This window comes from Culex pipiens, chromosome 3 (assembly GCF_016801865.2).
Source record: "Culex pipiens pallens isolate TS chromosome 3, TS_CPP_V2, whole genome shotgun sequence".
Lineage (NCBI taxonomy): Eukaryota > Metazoa > Arthropoda > Insecta > Diptera > Culicidae > Culex > Culex pipiens.
This window is the reverse complement of record NC_068939.1, coordinates 13993354-14012891: the sequence shown is the minus strand read 5'-3', so window position 1 is coordinate 14012891 and position 19538 is coordinate 13993354. Positions and strand designations below refer to the sequence as shown.

The 19538-nt window shown below is 35.2% G+C and overlaps 1 protein-coding gene across 1 annotated transcript in view; it reads left to right on the top strand.

Annotated features, from left to right (window-relative positions):
* Nucleotides 1–19538, top strand: part of LOC120419489 (protein prickle-like) — a 153965-nt gene that overhangs the window by 36601 nt on the left and 97826 nt on the right. The gene's annotated exons all lie outside the window — the stretch shown is intronic.

Genomic DNA, 19538 nt, shown 5'->3' with positions numbered 1-19538 from the left:
GTGATTTCTGATCTTTGAACCGAAAATCAGGACCCTTGCCGGTCCATTTAACTGACAATTAGAACGTTTTAAAGCTTAGCTCCCAGAAATTTTCAAATATTTTATGTAAACGTTTTCTAAATTTGCAAAATGCTTGAAATAACAAAAATTGTAAACCGAAAAACTTAGCTTGTGATTTTTTAGTTTTGAGTTTAACAATGTAGGAAATGTATATTTTTAAAATGAATTCATAATCAAAAATAAAAAAAATCAAACCATCTACATTAACGACCCCGGGTCTTTTGTGGTCTCTATTGCAAGTTTCTGCTCGAACCTAGGAGTCCGAAGGCTTGAATGGGGAGGGCACCCAAACCTCTTTCTACTCCAAGGAACCTTCCACCCCAGTGTTTGAACTGACGACCTTTGAATTGCGAGTCCAACCGCCGCCAGCGATTCCACCGGAGTAGGCTTGGTTTGGTGTGTTGTTTGTACTTATGGCATGGAGACAACTCCTACACCTGGAATGACTTAACGGCCTAACAACCAAGGCCGGGACCGACATTTTACTTCCTCATCCGATGGAAGGTTGGAGCAGATGGGAATCGAACCCAGAATCATCCGCTTACAAAGCGGACAGCGTAACCATTCGGCCACGCACTGCCATAACCTAGCATCAAATCAAATCAAAAGTTATAAAAAGATAATTCCTTTAAATACATTGATTGCCAAAAATAATAGATTTCTGTTCCGGCAAACAACGTTTGCAGAAAGTCTCGTAAATATGTCTCTATCATTCATTCGAGTCATCTTCCAAATCGGACCTTTTTCGATCCATGTTTTGACCTTTCCCCGCAAGCGTAGGAAATCCTCAAACACAAGATCCATAAAAAAAATCCACCAGCTACAAAAAAAACCCCTTTCTCACGTGTGGCCAACAACCGGCAAAAATGCTCGCACAGTAAAACAACAACAAACCTAGCCCCCGAAAATGGGATCATTCTCATCGGCCGATTCAAAACGGTTTGAAAACAGTTTTAAGAGCCTCTCTTGCATAATGGGTTTTGCCCCGCGGGCTTCAAGACGTTACTACCTGAGCAGTTCTCTAGGATTTCGGTCATTCGATTTTTTTTGTATTTTTTAATCCGACTGAAACTTTTTTGGTGCCTTCGGTATGCCCAAAGAAGCCATTTTGCATCATTAGTTTGTCCATATAATTTTCCATACAAATTCGGCAGCTGTCCATACAAAAATGATGTATGAAAATTCAAAAATCTGTATCTTTTGAAGGAATTTTTTGATCGATTTGGTGTCTTCGGCAAAGTTGTAGGTATGGATACGGACTACACTGGAAAAAAATAATACACGGTAAAAAAAATTTGGTGATTTTTTTATTTAACTTTTTATCACTAAAACTTGATTTACAAAAAAACACTATTTTTAATTTTTTTTATTTTTTGATATGTTTTAGAAGGCATAAAATGCCAACTTTTCAGAAATTTCCAGGTTGTGCAAAAAATCACTGACCGAGTTATGAATTTTTTAATCAATACTGATTTTTTCAAAAAATCGAAATTTTGGTCGTAAAAATTTTTCAACTTCATTTTTCGATGTAAAATCAAATTTGCAATCAAAAAGTACTTTACTGAAATTTTGATAAAGTGCACCGTTTTCAAGTTATAGCCATATTTAAGTGACTTTTTTGAAAATAGTCGCAGTTTTTCATTTTTTTAAATTAGTGCACATGTTTGCCCAGTTTTGAAAAAAATATTTTTGAAAAGCTGAGAAAATTCTCTATATTTTGCTTATTTGGACTTTGTTGATACGACCTTTAGTTGCTGAGATATTGCAATGCAAAGGTTTAAAAACAGGAAAATTGATGTTTTCTAAGTTTCACCCAAACAACCCACCATTTTCTATCGTCAATATCTCAGCAACTAATGGTCCGATTTTCAATGTTAATATATGAAACATTTGTGAAATTTTCCGATCTCTTCGAAAAAAATATTTTTGGAATTTTCAAATCAAGACTAACATTTCACAAAGGCCAAACATTCAATATTACGCCCTTTTAAAATGTTTGTCTTGATTTGAAAATTCCAAAAATATTTTTTTCGAAAAGATCGGAAAATTTCACAATTGTTTCATATATTAACATTGAAAATCGGACCATTAGTTGCTGAGAAATTGACGATAGAAAATGGTGGGTTGTTTGGGTGAAACTTAGAAAACATCAATTTTCCTGTTTTTAAACCTTTGCATTGCAATATCTCAGCAACTAAAGGTCGTATCAACATAGTCCGAATAAGCAAAATATAGAGAATTTTCTCAGCTTTTCAAAAATATTTTTTTCAAAACTGGGCAAACATGTGCACTAATTTAAAAAAATGAAAAACTGCGACTATTTTCAAAAAAGTCACTTAAATATGGCTATAACTTGAAAACGGTGCACTTTATCAAAATTTTAGTAAAGTACTTTTTGATTGCAAATTTGATTTTACATCGAAAAATGAAGTTGAAAAATTTTTACGACCAAAATTTCGATTTTTTGAAAAAATCAGTATTGATTAAAAAATTCATAACTCGGTCAGTGATTTTTTGCACAACCTGGAAATTTCTGAAAAGTTGGCATTTTATGTCTTCTAAAACATATCAAAAAATAAAAAAAATTAAAAATAGTGTTTTTTTGTAAATCAAGTTTTAGTGATAAAAAGTTAAATAAAAAAATCACCAAATTTTTTTTTACCGTGTATTATTTTTTCCAGTGTAGTCCGTATCCATACCTACAACTTTGCCGAAGACACCAAATCGATCAAAAAATTCCTTCAAAAGATACAGATTTTTGAATTTTCATACATCATTTTTGTATGGACAGCTGCCGAATTTGTATGGAAAATTATATGGACAAACTAATGATGCAAAATGGCTTCTTTGGGCATACCGAAGGCACCAAAAAAGTTTCAGCCGGATTAAAAAATACAAAAATTAAAATTGAAGAAAAAAGACCGATTTCGTAGAGAATTGCTCACCTATTTCACGACGACGATCAACCGCAACCGGCGAAACTAGTCGTTTTTCGAGTTGCGATTTTGCCCGAAGATGATCGCCAGCAGCCATTAATTGCTATTAATTTGGACTGGCACGAAATTGATTTCTGTATTTGTAGAAAGAAGCCCACGCAGCGAACGTCAAAACTTTTTGAGCGATGAATGAGCCGGGCTTCGAGTGTTTGTAGAAGAGTGTTGTTCTTCGTTTTGTTTTTTTGTTGCTGATGATCACGCGTGTATGTTCTCATCAATCGACACGATCGCGCTCGGAATCGAGTTCGTGTTAAAAGGCTTCGGCGGCCGAGGCGTGCAGAAAAGTAAACTGGCCGCGAAATTAGGTCTTGCTGGATTGCGTTGGTTGGTTTATGTTTTGATCGATTTTCGATGGGCTAAGTAGGTTAATTTTGTGCAACGCTACACAGAAAAAAATATTCCTGTAAATTTACATTATTTATCATGTACCAAAAGGTATCATGATAAATGATGTATATTTACATCAACTTCATTGGAAATTTACATGACTTTTATTGTAAATGTTCAAAATCAAAATTTATTGAAATCGTGTAAATTTCCAATAAATCTAATGTAAACTTCCCCGACCAAAAAATTTTTTTTGCTCCGTTGAATCCAGAATTCGATGTATTTTTTGAATTCTAGATTCAACGAAGCTTTAAAAATCCCATCGGTGATGTTAGCACTGAAAAATATATATTTTCTTCAAAGACTACTTACGTGCATTAATTCGTACACACTCTGCAACTCGACCTGTTCCTCCTCGCGATTTTTTTCTGCTAAGCGAACCTTATCCCCCTCCGGATGTAGTCGATTACCTCCGATGATTTGGTCCTTCTTCTACTATGTGTTTGTGCTTGAAGTTGACCACGGTTGTAGCAACCTTTGACCACGGACAAGTTTTCCGGCGAGGACATCTCAAGCTGCCGCTGCTGGGCTTCGGCGCAAGCTGAAACAGTCAGACAATATTTCAAAACACTTACTTCAAAACATTTTGGGATCAACGATAAACTTACACTTTTCGTGCTGCTTTGCAATGTGCCGGTGCGTCGTCTCTTCTTTGACCGTGTGGTTCAGATCCACGTCCCGCTTGGCGTTATCGCTGCCAGGTCGGTCCGCTTGCCATTCAGCGCGGCTAGCATCGCCTCATTGCGGTGCTTCTTATCCGCAACCCGGTTGACACCACTGAAACAAAAAAGTCGATCAATAATCTTATACTCAGCTTGTATCTTCTAACTTACTACTCGCCGGCTTTTTCATATCCGTCTCCAAGCTATTGATGTTGTCCGTTTGGCGCGTCTCTCGATTTTTCACTTTCTGCATCTGGCGCTTCTTGTCGCTCCTGCAGCTGCTGGCCAGTCCGTCGTGCCTGCAGGTACTTCTTCTTGACCTCCCCATAAACGACCACCTTGGCCTTAATGTCCCACCGATGGCGATCAATGCTCGATTCCGATTTCCGCGTTCGACCGATTCTGGATAGCACAGTTCTGTTTCTTCAGCAAGTCCAACTTCTCGCCCTGCTGTTGTTCCACCGTGCTGCACTCGGCCGTCCTCGTGATTCTCGTGATCTCCCCCTCCATAAATCGCAAACGCCACTCGTTGCACTCCAGGTTGTGCTTTGTATTCTCATACTGCGGCGTACATCCCAAAGGCCGGACAACTTCCATTCTATCTGGAAACCGGCACCAACTCTACCCTCAACTGCCTCACATCCTTCTCGAATGCCTCATTCCGCTCCTCCAACACCAACCTCTCCACCCTAAACTTCCCGCACTCCACAAACAACGTCTCATAACACGACTGTAAGCACTACACCTTCTCCATGAACCCACCCACCCTCCACACTCTCAACCGGCAACTTCCAAACATCATCCCTGTATTGCCGGAAGAACTGTCCAATCGGCGCCGACACCCATACTTTCTCTTGCTCGATCATCTCCAGCGATCTCTTCAGCAGTGCATTCTCCGCCTCCTTCTACTCCGGCTGAACCTCAACGACCGCTATGTCCGTATTTTCCGGACAAATAATGGACCCAGACGTCCCGGTTGAGCTCAACTTCAGCATGTCGCTCGAGGTGTTCAAAAGGTCACCGCCGCTGGAGCGGGTCGGTTCTGATCCGTTGCAACAGCAGTTGAAGGCGGTTTTCGTCGATAAAGTTCTTCAGGTTTTCGCAGTTCCCGCGAAGAATATTATCATTCCATCGCGCCGTGGCTTTTTCTTACACCAGGTGTGCGGCAAAATGCACCTGGCGTTGACTGCAATAAGTAATATCAATGTTATCCCAAAGTTTTGTTATTAAAATCAAAATACATACCAACTTTTTTTATCTGCTTTCCTTTTGAGCAAAACTCACACAAACTGGACTGCCAACAAAATAAGATTTGTTTATGTTTTGGAAAATTTGACATTTCTCCCAGGGCCCGCGGGAGCAAACATGACGGTTGAGCCAGTTGCAGCAGGTTGACCTAATTGCAGTCAGTTCCACCCGTTGCACTCCATTGCCTACACAAAGGCGAATCATGTTTGAAAATTAATCTGGCCTTTGTAAACATCCCATCTTCTAACAAATCAACATTCAATTTACCTACCCAACTCTTCTGCCGTTTTACGGCGATATGATGTATACGCCATTTTGGACATTTTTAATTTTATTGTACAGTCTGATAAAGAATCTTAAAAGCTACCTCCTGACGAAAGAATTTTTCAAAAAACTGCTCTGGGGGCCATTTTATTAAGCAAACAAACAATGATGTATACGCCAATTTTACTCATCATGATGTATGTATACATTGAGAATTGATAGAAGTCAAATTCAATACTATTTGAAAGTTGATTTGAGGTTTTTGGGACCAAATCAAGACTGGGCAATATTTTATTACATAATATCGATTTAGTTCTTGAGGGGACGTCCATTAGGCGTCATCCATAAAGTACGTCACGTTCTGAGGGAAGAGGGGGGTTTGAGCAAGCGTGACATTGCGTGTTAAAAGCATAGGGAAATCGTGACAAAGGGGGGTGGAGTAAATTTTGGCTGATTTTAATGTGACGTACTTAATGGATGACACCTTATCCACATCCACGTAGACACTTTTTTGAAAATTCTAGACCCACCCACCTCCCATGCGGACAATTAGGTTTTACGCCGACTCGATTTGGAGTTTAGAAAGGAGTGCACTGTTTACATGGACTTAGCACAGTTCGATGCGGTCGTCGATTTTGTTAGGGGAAATTCGTCGACAATCGACGAAGACCATGTAAACAGTGCACACGAGCTGTCAAATGACGTCACGGTGTAAAACCTAATTGTTCATGCAAAAAAATGTGTTTATGGAGCGTAGACAATCGCTAAGGGAGCGTTCTTTTATTACGTAACGCAAACATTCGGATTTTTAGACCCCCTCCCCTCCTCGTGACAAAATTTCCATACAAATTTTAAATATTTTTGTATAGAGCGAACACGGCCTCCGACTCCCCCCCCTCCCCCCACTGCGTTACGTAATAAAAGAACGCTCCCTAATACCCTCCCCCCCCCCTTAAAGTATCCACGTGGACAATGCATTATGGGATCCGCTCAGCTGTCAAAATAGCTGGCATTATAAATGTACCCTACTTTGATCGAGCAATGTATACATACATCATTGAGAAGGAAAAGTAGTGATTTTTTATTGCTATTTTTTCGGCCAAATGATGTTTGTGGTTTAAAATCGTAGAGAATAGGAAAAAAACAGAAATTTTGTAGGGGCCACATTTTTATTATACTTTTTAACAGTTTCTACAGAGCAGACCTTAAATTAGTCATTTTAAATTGAAAAAATGAACAAAAACAGCAAATCGTGTCTACAGCAAAATCACCTCAATGGCGTATACATCATATCGCCGTAAAAGGGCAGTCTTGCAATAAACGTTTAGTTGTGAGCAGGATGAACTGAATGTTTACATTTCTTGCTTTTCAAAGAAAATCACAGATATTTCATTACGCAGTACCGCAGCCTCTAAAATAATTGTTTTGTTTTGGTGAGCTGTCATTTAGAAATCATTTGTGCAGCTATAATTTACATGCTGAAGGTATTTGTACATTTGATTCGAATTTACATATGATAATGTTTACATCTGTTTTAGGATTTACATGATTCAGATATATGAATAAATGGAAAAACCAATTCCATTTACATGAGATTCATCAATTACATGCAAATAGTTTTTACATGATCGCTTTTTACATATGATTCATCACTTTACATGTGTTTTAATATTTACATGTTCCAAGTTTACATTTGAAACATACTTTACATGACGTGGAAATTTACATATTTTTTTCTGTGTAGGCTTGAACTGGCCCAAACAGTGAGATTTTTTGGAGTACTAAAGACCTGTTGATCACCAGAGTTGAAGGTCTTTAACCATTGCAAACATGACCTGAAGACCTTTAGGCAGGCCTGCCCAACCTTTTTGTCTTAATTTTCACATTTTTGGTCGTCAAAATTACAATTGCTAATTTTTTCATGGAAAATTTGATGGAATCGATTCACAGACGACCAGTGAACAAAACTTTGAGAAAAGTTTGAAAAATATTTTTGCAGGTCGTTTTTATCTACATTTTACGTCAAAAATCAATTCAGATTTTCAAGATTTTCAAGATTTTCAAGATTTTCAAGATTTTCAAGATTTTCAAGATTTTCAAGATTTTCAAGATTTTCAAGATTTTCAAGATTTTCAAGATTTTCAAGATTTTCAAGATTTTCAAGATTTTCAAGATTTTCAAGATTTTCAAGATTTTCAAGATTTTCAAGATTTTCAAGATTTTCAAGATTTTCAAGATTTTCAAGATTTTCAAGATTTTCAAGATTTTCAAGATTTTCAAGATTTTCAAGATTTTCAAGATTTTCAAGATTTTCAAGATTTTCAAGATTTTCAAGATTTTCATGATTTTCAAGATTTTCAAGATTTTCAAGATTTTCAAGATTTTCAAGATTTTCAAGATTTTCAAGATTTTCAAGATTTTCAAGATTTTCAAGATTTTCAAGATTTTCAAGATTTTCAAGATTTTCGAGATTTTCAAGATTTTCAAGATTTTTAAGATTTTCAAGATTTTCAAGATTTTTAAGATTTTCAAGATTTTTAAGATTTTTAAGATTTTCAAGATTTTCAAGATTTTCAAGATTTTCAAGATTTTCAAGATTTTCAAGATTTTCAAGATTTTCAAGATTTTCAAGATTTTCAAGATTTTCAAGATTTTCAAGATTTTCAAGATTTTCAAGATTTTCAAGATTTTCAAGATTTTCAAGATTTTCAAGATTTTCAAGATTTTCAAGATTTTCAAGATTTTCAAGATTTTCAAGATTTTCAAGATTTTTAAGATTTTCAAGATTTTTAAGATTTTCAAGATTTTCAAGATTTTCAAGATTTTCAAGATTTTCAAGATTTTCAAGATTTTCAAGATTTTCAAGATTTTCAAGATTTTCAAGATTTTCAAGATTTTCAAGATTTTCAAGATTTTCATGATTTTCAAGATTTTCAAGATTTTCAAGATTTTCAAGATTTTCAAGATTTTCAAGATTTTCAAGATTTTCAAGATTTTCAAGATTTTCAAGATTTTCAAGATTTTCAAGATTTTCAAGATTTTCAAGATTTTCAAGATTTTCAAGATTTTCAAGATTTTCAAGATTTTCAAGATTTTCAAGATTTTCAAGATTTTCAAGATTTTCAAGATTTTCAAGATTTTCAAGATTTTCAAGATTTTCAAGATTTTCAAGATTTTCAAGATTTTCAAGATTTTCAAGATTTTCAAGATTTTCAAGATTTTCAAGATTTTCAAGATTTTCAAGATTTTTAAGATTTTCAAGATTTTTAAGATTTTCAACAAGCTTCCCTGCACCGTGCGGTACACGCGGTTCGCTTGCACCTCGGGTTTGCTTTGCGCCTGCTTTGTTCGGTTTACACCCGTACCCGACTCACACGAGCCGAGGGTATTTTGGTTCATCGTACCAGCGCACCACGACACTCTCGTTTCGCCGCGTCGGTTTTGTGTCTGGCACTCACCCATGGCATGAACCCGGTATATGAGCCAAGGTGCTTCACTCGTTACGAGCCGAGGTACGTGCCGTGGTACGCGCTGGCGGTACAAAACGGGTTCAATACCACGACACGTACCACGGCACGCTGGGTTCATGCCATGGGTGAGTGCCAGACACAAAACCGATGGGGCGAGCCGAGAGTGTCGTGGTGCGCTGGTACGATGTACCAAAATACCAATACAAAAATGGGTTCAGGCACGTACCAAAGCTAGAAAACCAAACCCGCGGTGTGCGTTGGCACTGGCGCATGGGAAGCTTGATTTTCAAGATTTTCAAGATTTTCAAGATTTTCAAGATTTTCAAGATTTTCAAGATTTTCAAGATTTTCAAGATTTTCAAGATTTTCAAGATTTTCAAGATTTTCAAGATTTTCAAGATTTTCAAGATTTTCAAGATTTTCAAGATTTTCAAGATTTTCAAGATTTTAAAGATTTTTAAGATTTTCAAGATTTTCAAGATTTTCAAGATTTTCAAGATTTTCAAGATTTTCAAGATTTTCAAGATTTTCAAGATTTTCAAGATTTTCAAGATTTTCAAGATTTTCAAGATTTTCAAGATTTTCAAGATTTTCAAGATTTTCAAGATTTTCAAGATTTTCAAGATTTTCAAGATTTTCAAGATTTTCAAGATTTTCAAGATTTTCAAGATTTTCAAGATTTTCAAGATTTTCAAGATTTTCAAGATTTTCAAGATTTTCAAGATTTTCAAGATTTTCAAGATTTTCAAGATTTTCAAGATTTTCAAGATTTTCAAGATTTTTAAGATTTTCAAGAATTCCAAGATTTTCAAGATTTCAAAAATTAAGAACTAAAAAGATTGGTTTCCAACTTTCGTGATTGAAAATCTCACCTCCCAAATAATTTCGCAACGAAACTAATTACCCCAAACCGACACCTTAACCGCCCCGGCTAACCACCATCGAATTAAAGGTTCGTGTCTTGGGAATTGCGTTTTTTTAATGGTTCCCTCCCGTGGTGGTGTCCACCCGCGGAAAGCATTGTTCTCAGGCCAATTTCCACCACGACGTTTACAAGTGCCCATTTCCGAAAATCACCTCCGCCGCCATCGCGTAATTTCGTTTAAACGAATCGCCTTTTTTTCTCGTTTCGAAATTACCTCCTACCTTCCCTTAGCCAAGACATAAATTGTACCCTGGGATCGGGTGGGTCATCGCAAGACGACGACTAAACGGAAATAAGTTGTCACACGTCCGTCAAATTTCTTTTTTTTTCGGATAACTTTCCTGGTAGGTTGGGTTAGGTTGGTACGCATTTTATTTGAGGAATTTTGATGTTTTCTGGCTGCTTAATCGACATGGAGTTGCAGCTTTTTTTTCTTCTCTTCATTTAGTTGAGCCTAAAATCGCGGCGATAATCGTTGGGCAATTTTAACCACGCGAGGTGTAAAGGCATTACTGAAAGGGTGTCGAACTACGAATTGCGCAAAATAACCATTTTTGAAAAATCTCATTTTTGGACAAAAAATTGCATCTTTTGAGCTGTAGAACAAGTTGGTCAAAATTCATTTGGCAATGTTGCCAACTTTGCAAAAAGAACACATTTTTTGAAAACCTGGAAAAAAGTCAAAACAAATACATCACATAAAATTTTATATCGTGATCCATTTTCAAGTTTTATTAGCCTTTTCAAATTCATTTTTGTTAAAAACGTTTATCTTATCACAGATGAGGATCGAAGTAGGTCGCGTGACGGGTCGGACGCAAATTTTTGTGCTCCTGTCATTTTCATGGAGTTTTGATTTTTTTTATGTTTGAGGCAAAATTTAAATGTCTTTAAAGTTATTTCAACGGTTTTCGAATTTTCTAAAACTTGTGCTCCTAGTGGAGAAGGAAACTGTTTGGTCCGCGCCGGAAGTGAAAGTGAGAAGGAGACCATCAAACTGCCAAGGGAACCAAGAGAATTACTGAATTCGCGTTACGGACAGCTTTATACCGGACGGTGCTGGGTGGCGTTAGTCATCAAATTCTGGTGTGAAGAGGATTACTAGAATTTGGCCAACTACGTGGAGCTGAAAGTCTGAATTTTTGGATCCGTCAGGATCGCCGCCTGTGGCCGTAATTTGGATGTGTGCTTCCTCTGGCATAGAACGGCTTTTCAAGATCATGTTGTTCAAACCCGGTGAGGAATTTCCTTTTTGCATCTTATTTAATTTCAAGCGTTGAAGGAGTGGCCGTGGCTGAATGGTTACGGAACATGAACGAAAAATCAAAGTTGCTCGAGGCGGGGTTCGATCCCCCGTCCAGGTTGATAAACAAAAAGGCTAACCACTAGTCCATCGTGGCTTGATGAGCTATGACTGGAATTAGGAATACTGTTACTGCTAACTATATACGCGCTGGGTCCTTGTTCATTTGACAAGGGTTCGGAAGTTCTAAATAACGTTTGAATCCGATTGGTCCAAACGTTCTTCAGGGCGGGGCTTGTCGACAAAGCTGAAGTACCTCGCGCTCGGCTAGCCAGCGTAGAAATGGGTCACCGAAGCTCGGCAGAGCTAACACTTTCCAAATGCCTATGCGAGTTATTTGCATGTATAGAATGTAGATCTAAAAATACATGGAATCAACTCAATTTGTAAGAAGCGACCGCGTGGTCCCGTTTGGTTGGTTGCACACACACACACACAACAAGCCGTAGTTTCAGCATTTGCATGGAAAAAGTTTTTTAAAATGCACATTGCACTAGTTCAGTTGTTTTGCAATCATTAGTTTTCAAAAAATTTAAAATTTGACAAAAACTGAAATTTTTGCGAAAAAATAACATTTTCGACAATTTTCAAAAATTCAAAACATTTTTTTAAATCAACCCATACATGCTAAAAATGATTTTAAACGTAGGGGAATGCATTTTAGTTTATAGTTTCTTTGTTTGCATTTTGAATTGATTTCAGCTGATTGCACTTCAATATCCATTAAAATTTGGAAGTTTTGTGAAAAATCATTTTTTGTCCCCTGATTTTTCGGACCAAATTTGAAGGGGGGGGAGGGGGAAAAAGCTTTAAATAAAATTTGTACCAGCTTAATTGAATATTTAAAAAATACCTTTTTTCTTCTAAAAAAAAAACAAAGCAAAGCAATCCACTTTAACGACCCCCGGGTCTTTTGTGGGCTCTTTGCAAGTTTCTGCTCATTTCTAGGCGTCCGAAGGTTATGTGTGGTGAGTCACCCAAAACTTCTTTTACGCAAATGGCCCGACGTTTTACTTCCCCATCCGATAGAAGGCCAGGAGGATAAGGCGGGAATCGTACCCGCGTCTCATAGCAACTTAGGGATCGGCAGCAGAAGCCGCTAACCACCGCGCCTTCTTCTAGGCTCTGCGAATTTATATAGGTTTGGAGACATCCAAGAATAGATTAGCATGACAGTTTCATATGACTTGTCTAGTCCGATATATTGCTATTTTGTAAAATATTAACTGTTATTTATTAACTTTCGATTCAAATGTGTAAACTTCAAGGTTTATGATTAATTTATGGTTTTCTAAAAACTATTACTTCTTCTTTTGTTTAAAATATTTAAAGATTTTTTTTATAAATAAATTAAACAACTGTGAAATATCACAAGTCAAAAACCAACTCTTGTTAAATTTTACAAACCAAAAAAAAAATCCGTTCGTGTTGACACCCTGTTCCCTTCATGCGAAGCCTTCGAAATCGAAATTCTCGAATCTTTTTTCAGCGACTGCGTAAGCCAAACCATCCGTTATGAGTTTTTGGACAAACCCCCATTCGCTCAATCCGTGGGATTTCCGAGCCTTTTTTCTTCGCGGGTTCGAAATAATTTGAAAATAAAAATTAACGAAAAAAAACCCAACAGCTTCAAAAATAACTCCACTCTCTGCTGCTGCTGCCTGGCTCTGGTCTCGGGCCCGTTCACGGAGGAGGGGTCAAAGCAATTACAATCATTATTATTATTTTCTCTTACGTGATGAAACACTCCTCTACGCAACTCTAACTCGCCGTCCGTCCGATCCCAGTCGGACGGTCGTCGTGCTCCTTTGTAAATCGGCCAACGAACGCAAAGTGGCCCCGGCCGGACCCCAGTGGCCACGTAAGACCCGGCTCTTCCGAGCAGCGTCCGAGACGACTATTTTGGCGGGGCTTATCTTTTGGATGCGTTGGGGTGACCAGAATTGCCATGTCAAATTTGGTATTACTTCCAAAAGAATCAATAATTTGACATAAATTTTAAAATTCAGTTTATTAATTTTCTGGTCACCCTACCACCCTCTCCTTCGGATGCTGCTGCTGCTGTTGTTGAACCGTGGATTATGCGAGGATCACGCGAGTTGACTGACTTTTCTGCCACGGGGCTAATTTTCCATGAATCACGACCACGACCGCGAGGGATCAACAACATCCTTGGGACGTTGACGTTGACCGGTGGTGGATCCATTAGCGAATTCGGATTTTCCGCTCAGCCTCGCAACGGGGTAGGGTTGTCAGCTTAACGGAGACGCATGATCTTGAGTTTTTTCATTGGAGTTGGGGCAGTTAAGATGTCTCGTGTGAGTATCTCTTCGTATAATTGGGCACTTTTTTTAGGGTACGTTACGCATTAAACTGGGCATGACATAAAACTCTTAATTGGAGTGCTTTTTAGGGTACTCGCAAATGTTGGTCACTTGGTCAACTGAGAATGTGTTGTCATGTTTTCATTTCACTGTAGGTGTTTTAAGTTAAAAATTGACTTTAAAATAAAGTAATGATCAACACACAACTACTTATTATGTCTTCAAACAACCGTGGAGAAGTCGGATTTGAAGAACTCAAAACAAAAAAAAAATATGTTTTTAGCTGATGAAAAACTACAACAAGTAAAATCATCCAACTGAACCGTTTTCAATGCCAAACCAACAAAAAAGCTTGCAACACTGTTTCTGCCTAGCCGCATGAAATGTAGCAAACTTTTTTTTTCTTATTCATATCCATCCTCCACGCTCCCCAACAATCAGCATTTTTGTTCTGCTGCTTTATTACAAATTAATGGTTCTTTAAACCTTCACCACCATTCTTCACCAACACCACGCATGTTTCACCCTTCATTGCTCCCAAAGGGGGAGGGGAATTGCACATATTTTCTGAATGCCCCCTTTTCTTCTGTCTGCACAGCTAAGCTGAAACTGATTCGTTTAGCACGACTTGGCGCATCAATTCAACCCTCTCTCCACCATCACCAGCACCCGTGGATTGGGCGTGGAACAGTAACTTGGAAAATTGTGAATTTTTTGAGATATCTCTTAAATTTTCATTAATATTTAGTTTTAAATTACAATTCGAAATTTCAAAAAAAAAATCAATAATAAGTATATTTTGAAAACTACGATAATATTTAACCTCAATATTTGTGGAAACAAACACACACATGAATTAATTTAAATTTATACGTACTTTTTGATTGCAAATTTAATTTTGTTTAAAAAAATGATTTTCAATATTTTTTTTAAATAAATTTTCCTACAAACACGCATGTATCAAAATTCATTTAACCTAAACCATATTTTGCACCATCTTACACTAAGGCTAAGAATTAGTTTTTCTAGTCCCCTAAAACATATCATAAAAATTAAAAATAAAATGCGTATTATTGTGAATTTAACTTTTAGTCAATTATCCCTCTACAACCTAACCCCGCTTTTAGATGGGCTTCGATCTCAAAATCGCCAAAAATCCAATTTTTGATATTGGAAAGAAGAACTCTTAAAATTTCGAAGTTTAACTTGTTTTATGTGACTTTGCCATGTCATTTTTTAGGGGTCAATTTTAGCTGTGTTTTTGCTAACATTTTCTATATTTCAAGTAATAAGAAGTGTGCAATTATTTTTCTAGTGTCCCAGACTATGCCTGTATGCATTTTTTACAATTGAAATGATGATGGTGCCATTCTACAGCAGAAAATGTAAAAAAAGTAAAAATTGAAAAAAGTGACTGCAAAAACGTGAAAAAATTAAATAGGCAAAATGAAATCATATAAGGTGGTAGAATAGGCCAAATATTAACAAAAAAAAACAAAATCATAACAAGATAAACGCAATTTAAAATACAAGAAAATGAAACAAGAAAAACATAAAATAAGAGAAGTAAAGTTTTTAGTTAAACAAAAGTTGCTCAAAATGACCTCCTGAACTCATTCATTTCTCATTCATAATTGTTAAAACAAATCATTTAGAAAAATTAAAAGCTGCCAATGCTTTAATATTGACAATGGTTTTCTCTATCAAAAGAATTATTCAGACATTTTCAATTGCAAATTTGAATCAGCAATATTTTCAAAAAATCATTTTTTTTCAAAAAATCATGACTCTAGTGCATGATTTAGCTTTTTCCTAAACTCAAGAGCAAAAGATGCCCTTTTGGAACCTTCAACTTTTTAAATAAAAAACATATTTGGGGGATATGAATTGCAGTAATTGGGCAATTTTATTTCAAAGTTTTGTCCACAAATTTTTAAAAAATGCTGTTAAAATTTTGAACGCAAAAACAAATATTAATTTTCATTGAAAAAACTTTTCAAATCAAGGGATAGTGAATTTCAAAAATCGATAATTTTTTTCCATAACTATTTTTTTCTGAAAAAAACCTGAATCAAAAAATTTGTTCAAGACTTGAGACTTGCATTGTTAAACTGATGACGCAAAATTACCGTTTTAACGAAGTTTTATCAAAATCAAAATTTACAAAATTATAAAAATTGCTAAATGCCAGGGAAAAACAAAAATGATAAACTCTAAAGCAAGGGTCCTGATTTTCGCTTCAATTAACAGAAACCACTCACTCGTCGCCTATCCATTCGTCGCTTATTCTAACCCGCTAGCATTCATGAGCGAATGATACTCGCAAGCAGCCAGCGAGTGGCTCGAACTGTTCACTCAGCGAACAAATACATCGTGAAAACGTTTGTCTACCCCGTCGCTCGACAACACTCACACACTACCATGCTCAGCGAAGAGCCATTTTCACAAAATGCCAGCGCGGCAGTCTTTTTGTCTTCATGCCCTCAGTTTGCAATCAATTTGATTTTTCTTGGTGGAAGTTTCTTTGAATGGTGTCTATAATGTTATGAAATCAAAATAAATGCACAATTTAATTGATAACATTGATTTTAGGCAACCCAACAATGAGTATAATGCAGCACATCAGAGAAAAAATGTTTTCAGTTCAGAGTGATCGGTGACGGTCGGCCTGCCGGAGCCGTTCGGAGACTGAGCCGATCAGAGAGAGACGGAGAGTAGAAGAGAGAGTGTTCGGGAGCGAATGGTGTGAAAGTGACAAACGGTAGGAATTCATCAGGGCAGTTTCGCGTCGCCTGCTATTTGTGCTCGCGAATGGAGTGGTTGATTTTGAGCAATCAGGACCCTTGCTCTAATGCTAGACAAATTCCCTCAAGCTCATACATAGACAGTAGAAGACAAACAACAAAAAAAAAAAACGAGTTTTTTTACGGAGAATCGTCAATTTTTAACTTTTTCAATAACAAAAGACATAGTGATATCAACTTGTTTGAATGAATAAAAAATAATCTTTTGTGTGCAGAATTCCAACAGATTTCACTTAACTAATTTAAACAGTTTCTGTGTTTTCTGTGAAAATAATTCTAAAATTGTTCTTTAAATTATCCCAACAATTGTGCCCTCCCCTGTGCTCAAGATCTGCTCCAATATATTGCACTAGTGAGATACTGCAGCCCTCCCAGAGGTCGCGCGCGTCAGCCAGCAGTGAATGAGCGATTTCCTTTGCCACCCATCGGGAAAATTCCACCCCGACAGCCCAACCAAACCCCCTTGCAATGCTCAATAGACCGATACCTAGCACTTTCCTGGACGTCTCTCGGGGCCCTCAGCTGAGGAATGTTAAATGCAGCTAGCAGCAGCAATGTCGGTTCAAGTCCCGTGGTTGGCATAATAGTTTCGCGTTCACACACTCTCAAAGAACGAAAAAAAAAGATTATTTGAAGCAACATAAACGAAATAATAAGTGCAGTCAGTCCCTGCTTGCTGGTTGCCGGTGTAGTATCCGCCAGCAAGTCACGCGGAATAAAGTTGGAACTTTCGAGTTGGTGGTGGTCACTGGGCCGTGGCCGTGGTGGTGGAAAGGAGCAAAAAGTTCCCACAGTGCAGCTCCAGAACGGAGTGAATTTAAGTCAGAGGACAGGAGTGTAGAAAGAGTTTGTGGATTTCAGTTCGTTTAGAATTGTTTCAAATCTGTTTTTTTGTATTTAATACAATTTAAATGTGTAATAAAAAATTAAAAACTAAAAACTAAAAACTAAAAACTAAAAACTAAAAACTAAAAACTAAAAACTAAAAACTAAAAACTAAAAACTAAAAACTAAAAACTAAAAACTAAAAACTAAAAACTAAAAACTAAAAACTAAAAACTAAAAAACTAAAAACTAAAAACTAAAAACTAAAAACTAAAACTAAAAACTAAAAACTAAAAACTAAAAACTAAAAACTAAAAACTAAAAACTAAAAACTAAAAACTAAAAACTAAAAACTAAAAACTAAAAACTAAAAACTAAAAACTAAAAACTAAAAACTAAAAACTAAAAACTAAAAACTAAAAACTAAAAACTAAAAACTAAAAACTAAAAACTAAAAACTAAAAACTAAAAACTAAAAACTAAAAAACTAAAAACTAAAAACTAAAAACTAAAAACTAAAAACTAAAAACTAAAAACTAAAAACTAAAAAACTAAAAACTAAAAAAACTAAAAACTAAAAACTAAAAACTAAAAACTAAAAACTAAAAACTAAAAACTAAAAACTAAAAACTAAAAACTAAAAACTAAAAACTAAAAACTAAAACTAAAAACTAAAAACTAAAAACTAAAAACTAAAAACTAAAAACTAAAAACTAAAAACTAAAAACTAAAAACTAAAAACTAAAAACTAAAAACTAAAAACTAAAAACTAAAAACTAAAAACTAAAAACTAAAAACTAAAAACTAAAAACTAAAAACTAAAAACTAAAAACTAAAAACTAAAAACTAAAAACTAAAAACAAAAAACTAAAAACTAAAAACTAAAAACTAAAAACTAAAAACTAAAAACTAAAAACTAAAAACTAAAAACTAAAAACTAAAAACTAAAAACTAAAAACTAAAAACTAAAAACTAAAAACTAAAAACTAAAAACTAAAAACTAAAAACTAAAAACTAAAAATTATAAACTATAAACCAAAAACTAAAAACTAAAAACTAATTGGTTTGGTGAAAAGCTTTCGGTTACACTTAAAACAATTCAGTTAAAAATAGTTTTTTTCTTTTCAAAAAATATTTAACTTTAAATAAAATAACCAAAACTGATTTTTGAAAGAGTAATTTCCTATGCCATAAAGGGCATTTTTTGAGCTGCAGAAAAGTATAAATAACATTTTTTCACGACTACAGTCCAGGCTCGATTATCCGAAGGTTTTACATGGGACTTTGGATAATCGAATCACGACCCCATTTTAGTCTAATTTGAATGGTAGATTGCCTGTAAAGTTAAAAAATGCATTTTCAATATTTCATCATAACCATTTTGGCCGCAATCTTAGATTTGGAATAAAATCGTTTTAGAGTAGTTTAAGAGTCATAATAAAGCTCAACAATCAAAAATAAGACAACAAAACATTTTTTTCCCCGTGCTTCGATTATCCGAAGTGGAGTTTTGCCAAGGCCTTTGGACAATTTTTTAAAACGAAAAAAAAAAAAAACAGAAAAGACTTTTAAAAATATTAAGATATTATCCCTTTATTAAAAAAAAGGAAAATCAAACTTGGTTTTTGTCATAATGCTAAAATATTTTAGTAATAACTATTTAAGGGTTAATTCCAGTTAAAACTAAATTAATTTTTACTTCGTCGATTCTTGAAATATGTTTTAAAATTTAAATTTTTGATTTTTGGATTGAAAAGTTTAAACGATTTCAATTTTGATATTAAAAATCATCAGCGAAGGCTAAAATTAAAATACTTAGAAAATTAAATTTTTCTCAATTTCTTTTCCTTTTCACATATTATTTGCCTATATTTTGGCAACTGTTTGACATATTTTCAAATCAAAACTTAAAACGTAGAGCTTTTTTTTCGGCTTCTTGAAATTGACAAATATTGACATTGTTATTTGTTAAACCATACAATTGAATTGCCTATTATTTGCAAACGGTGCCATTTTTGAAAAAAATGTACAAAATTTTCAATGGACAATAGAAATTCAAATTTATTTAAAATTGATTCTTAAGTTTTTTCAATTAAATTTTTTTATGTCTTGTTTTAAAATGTGTTTTCGTGAAAAACAATTCCAGCTCATTTTTTCAGCTCAAAAATTGCCTTTGTTTCATAGCCTCATTTAAAAATATCTTTAAAAAGTGAAAATTGAATGTATATTTACACCATTTATTTTTAATATTGAAAAGTTTAGGAAAAAAT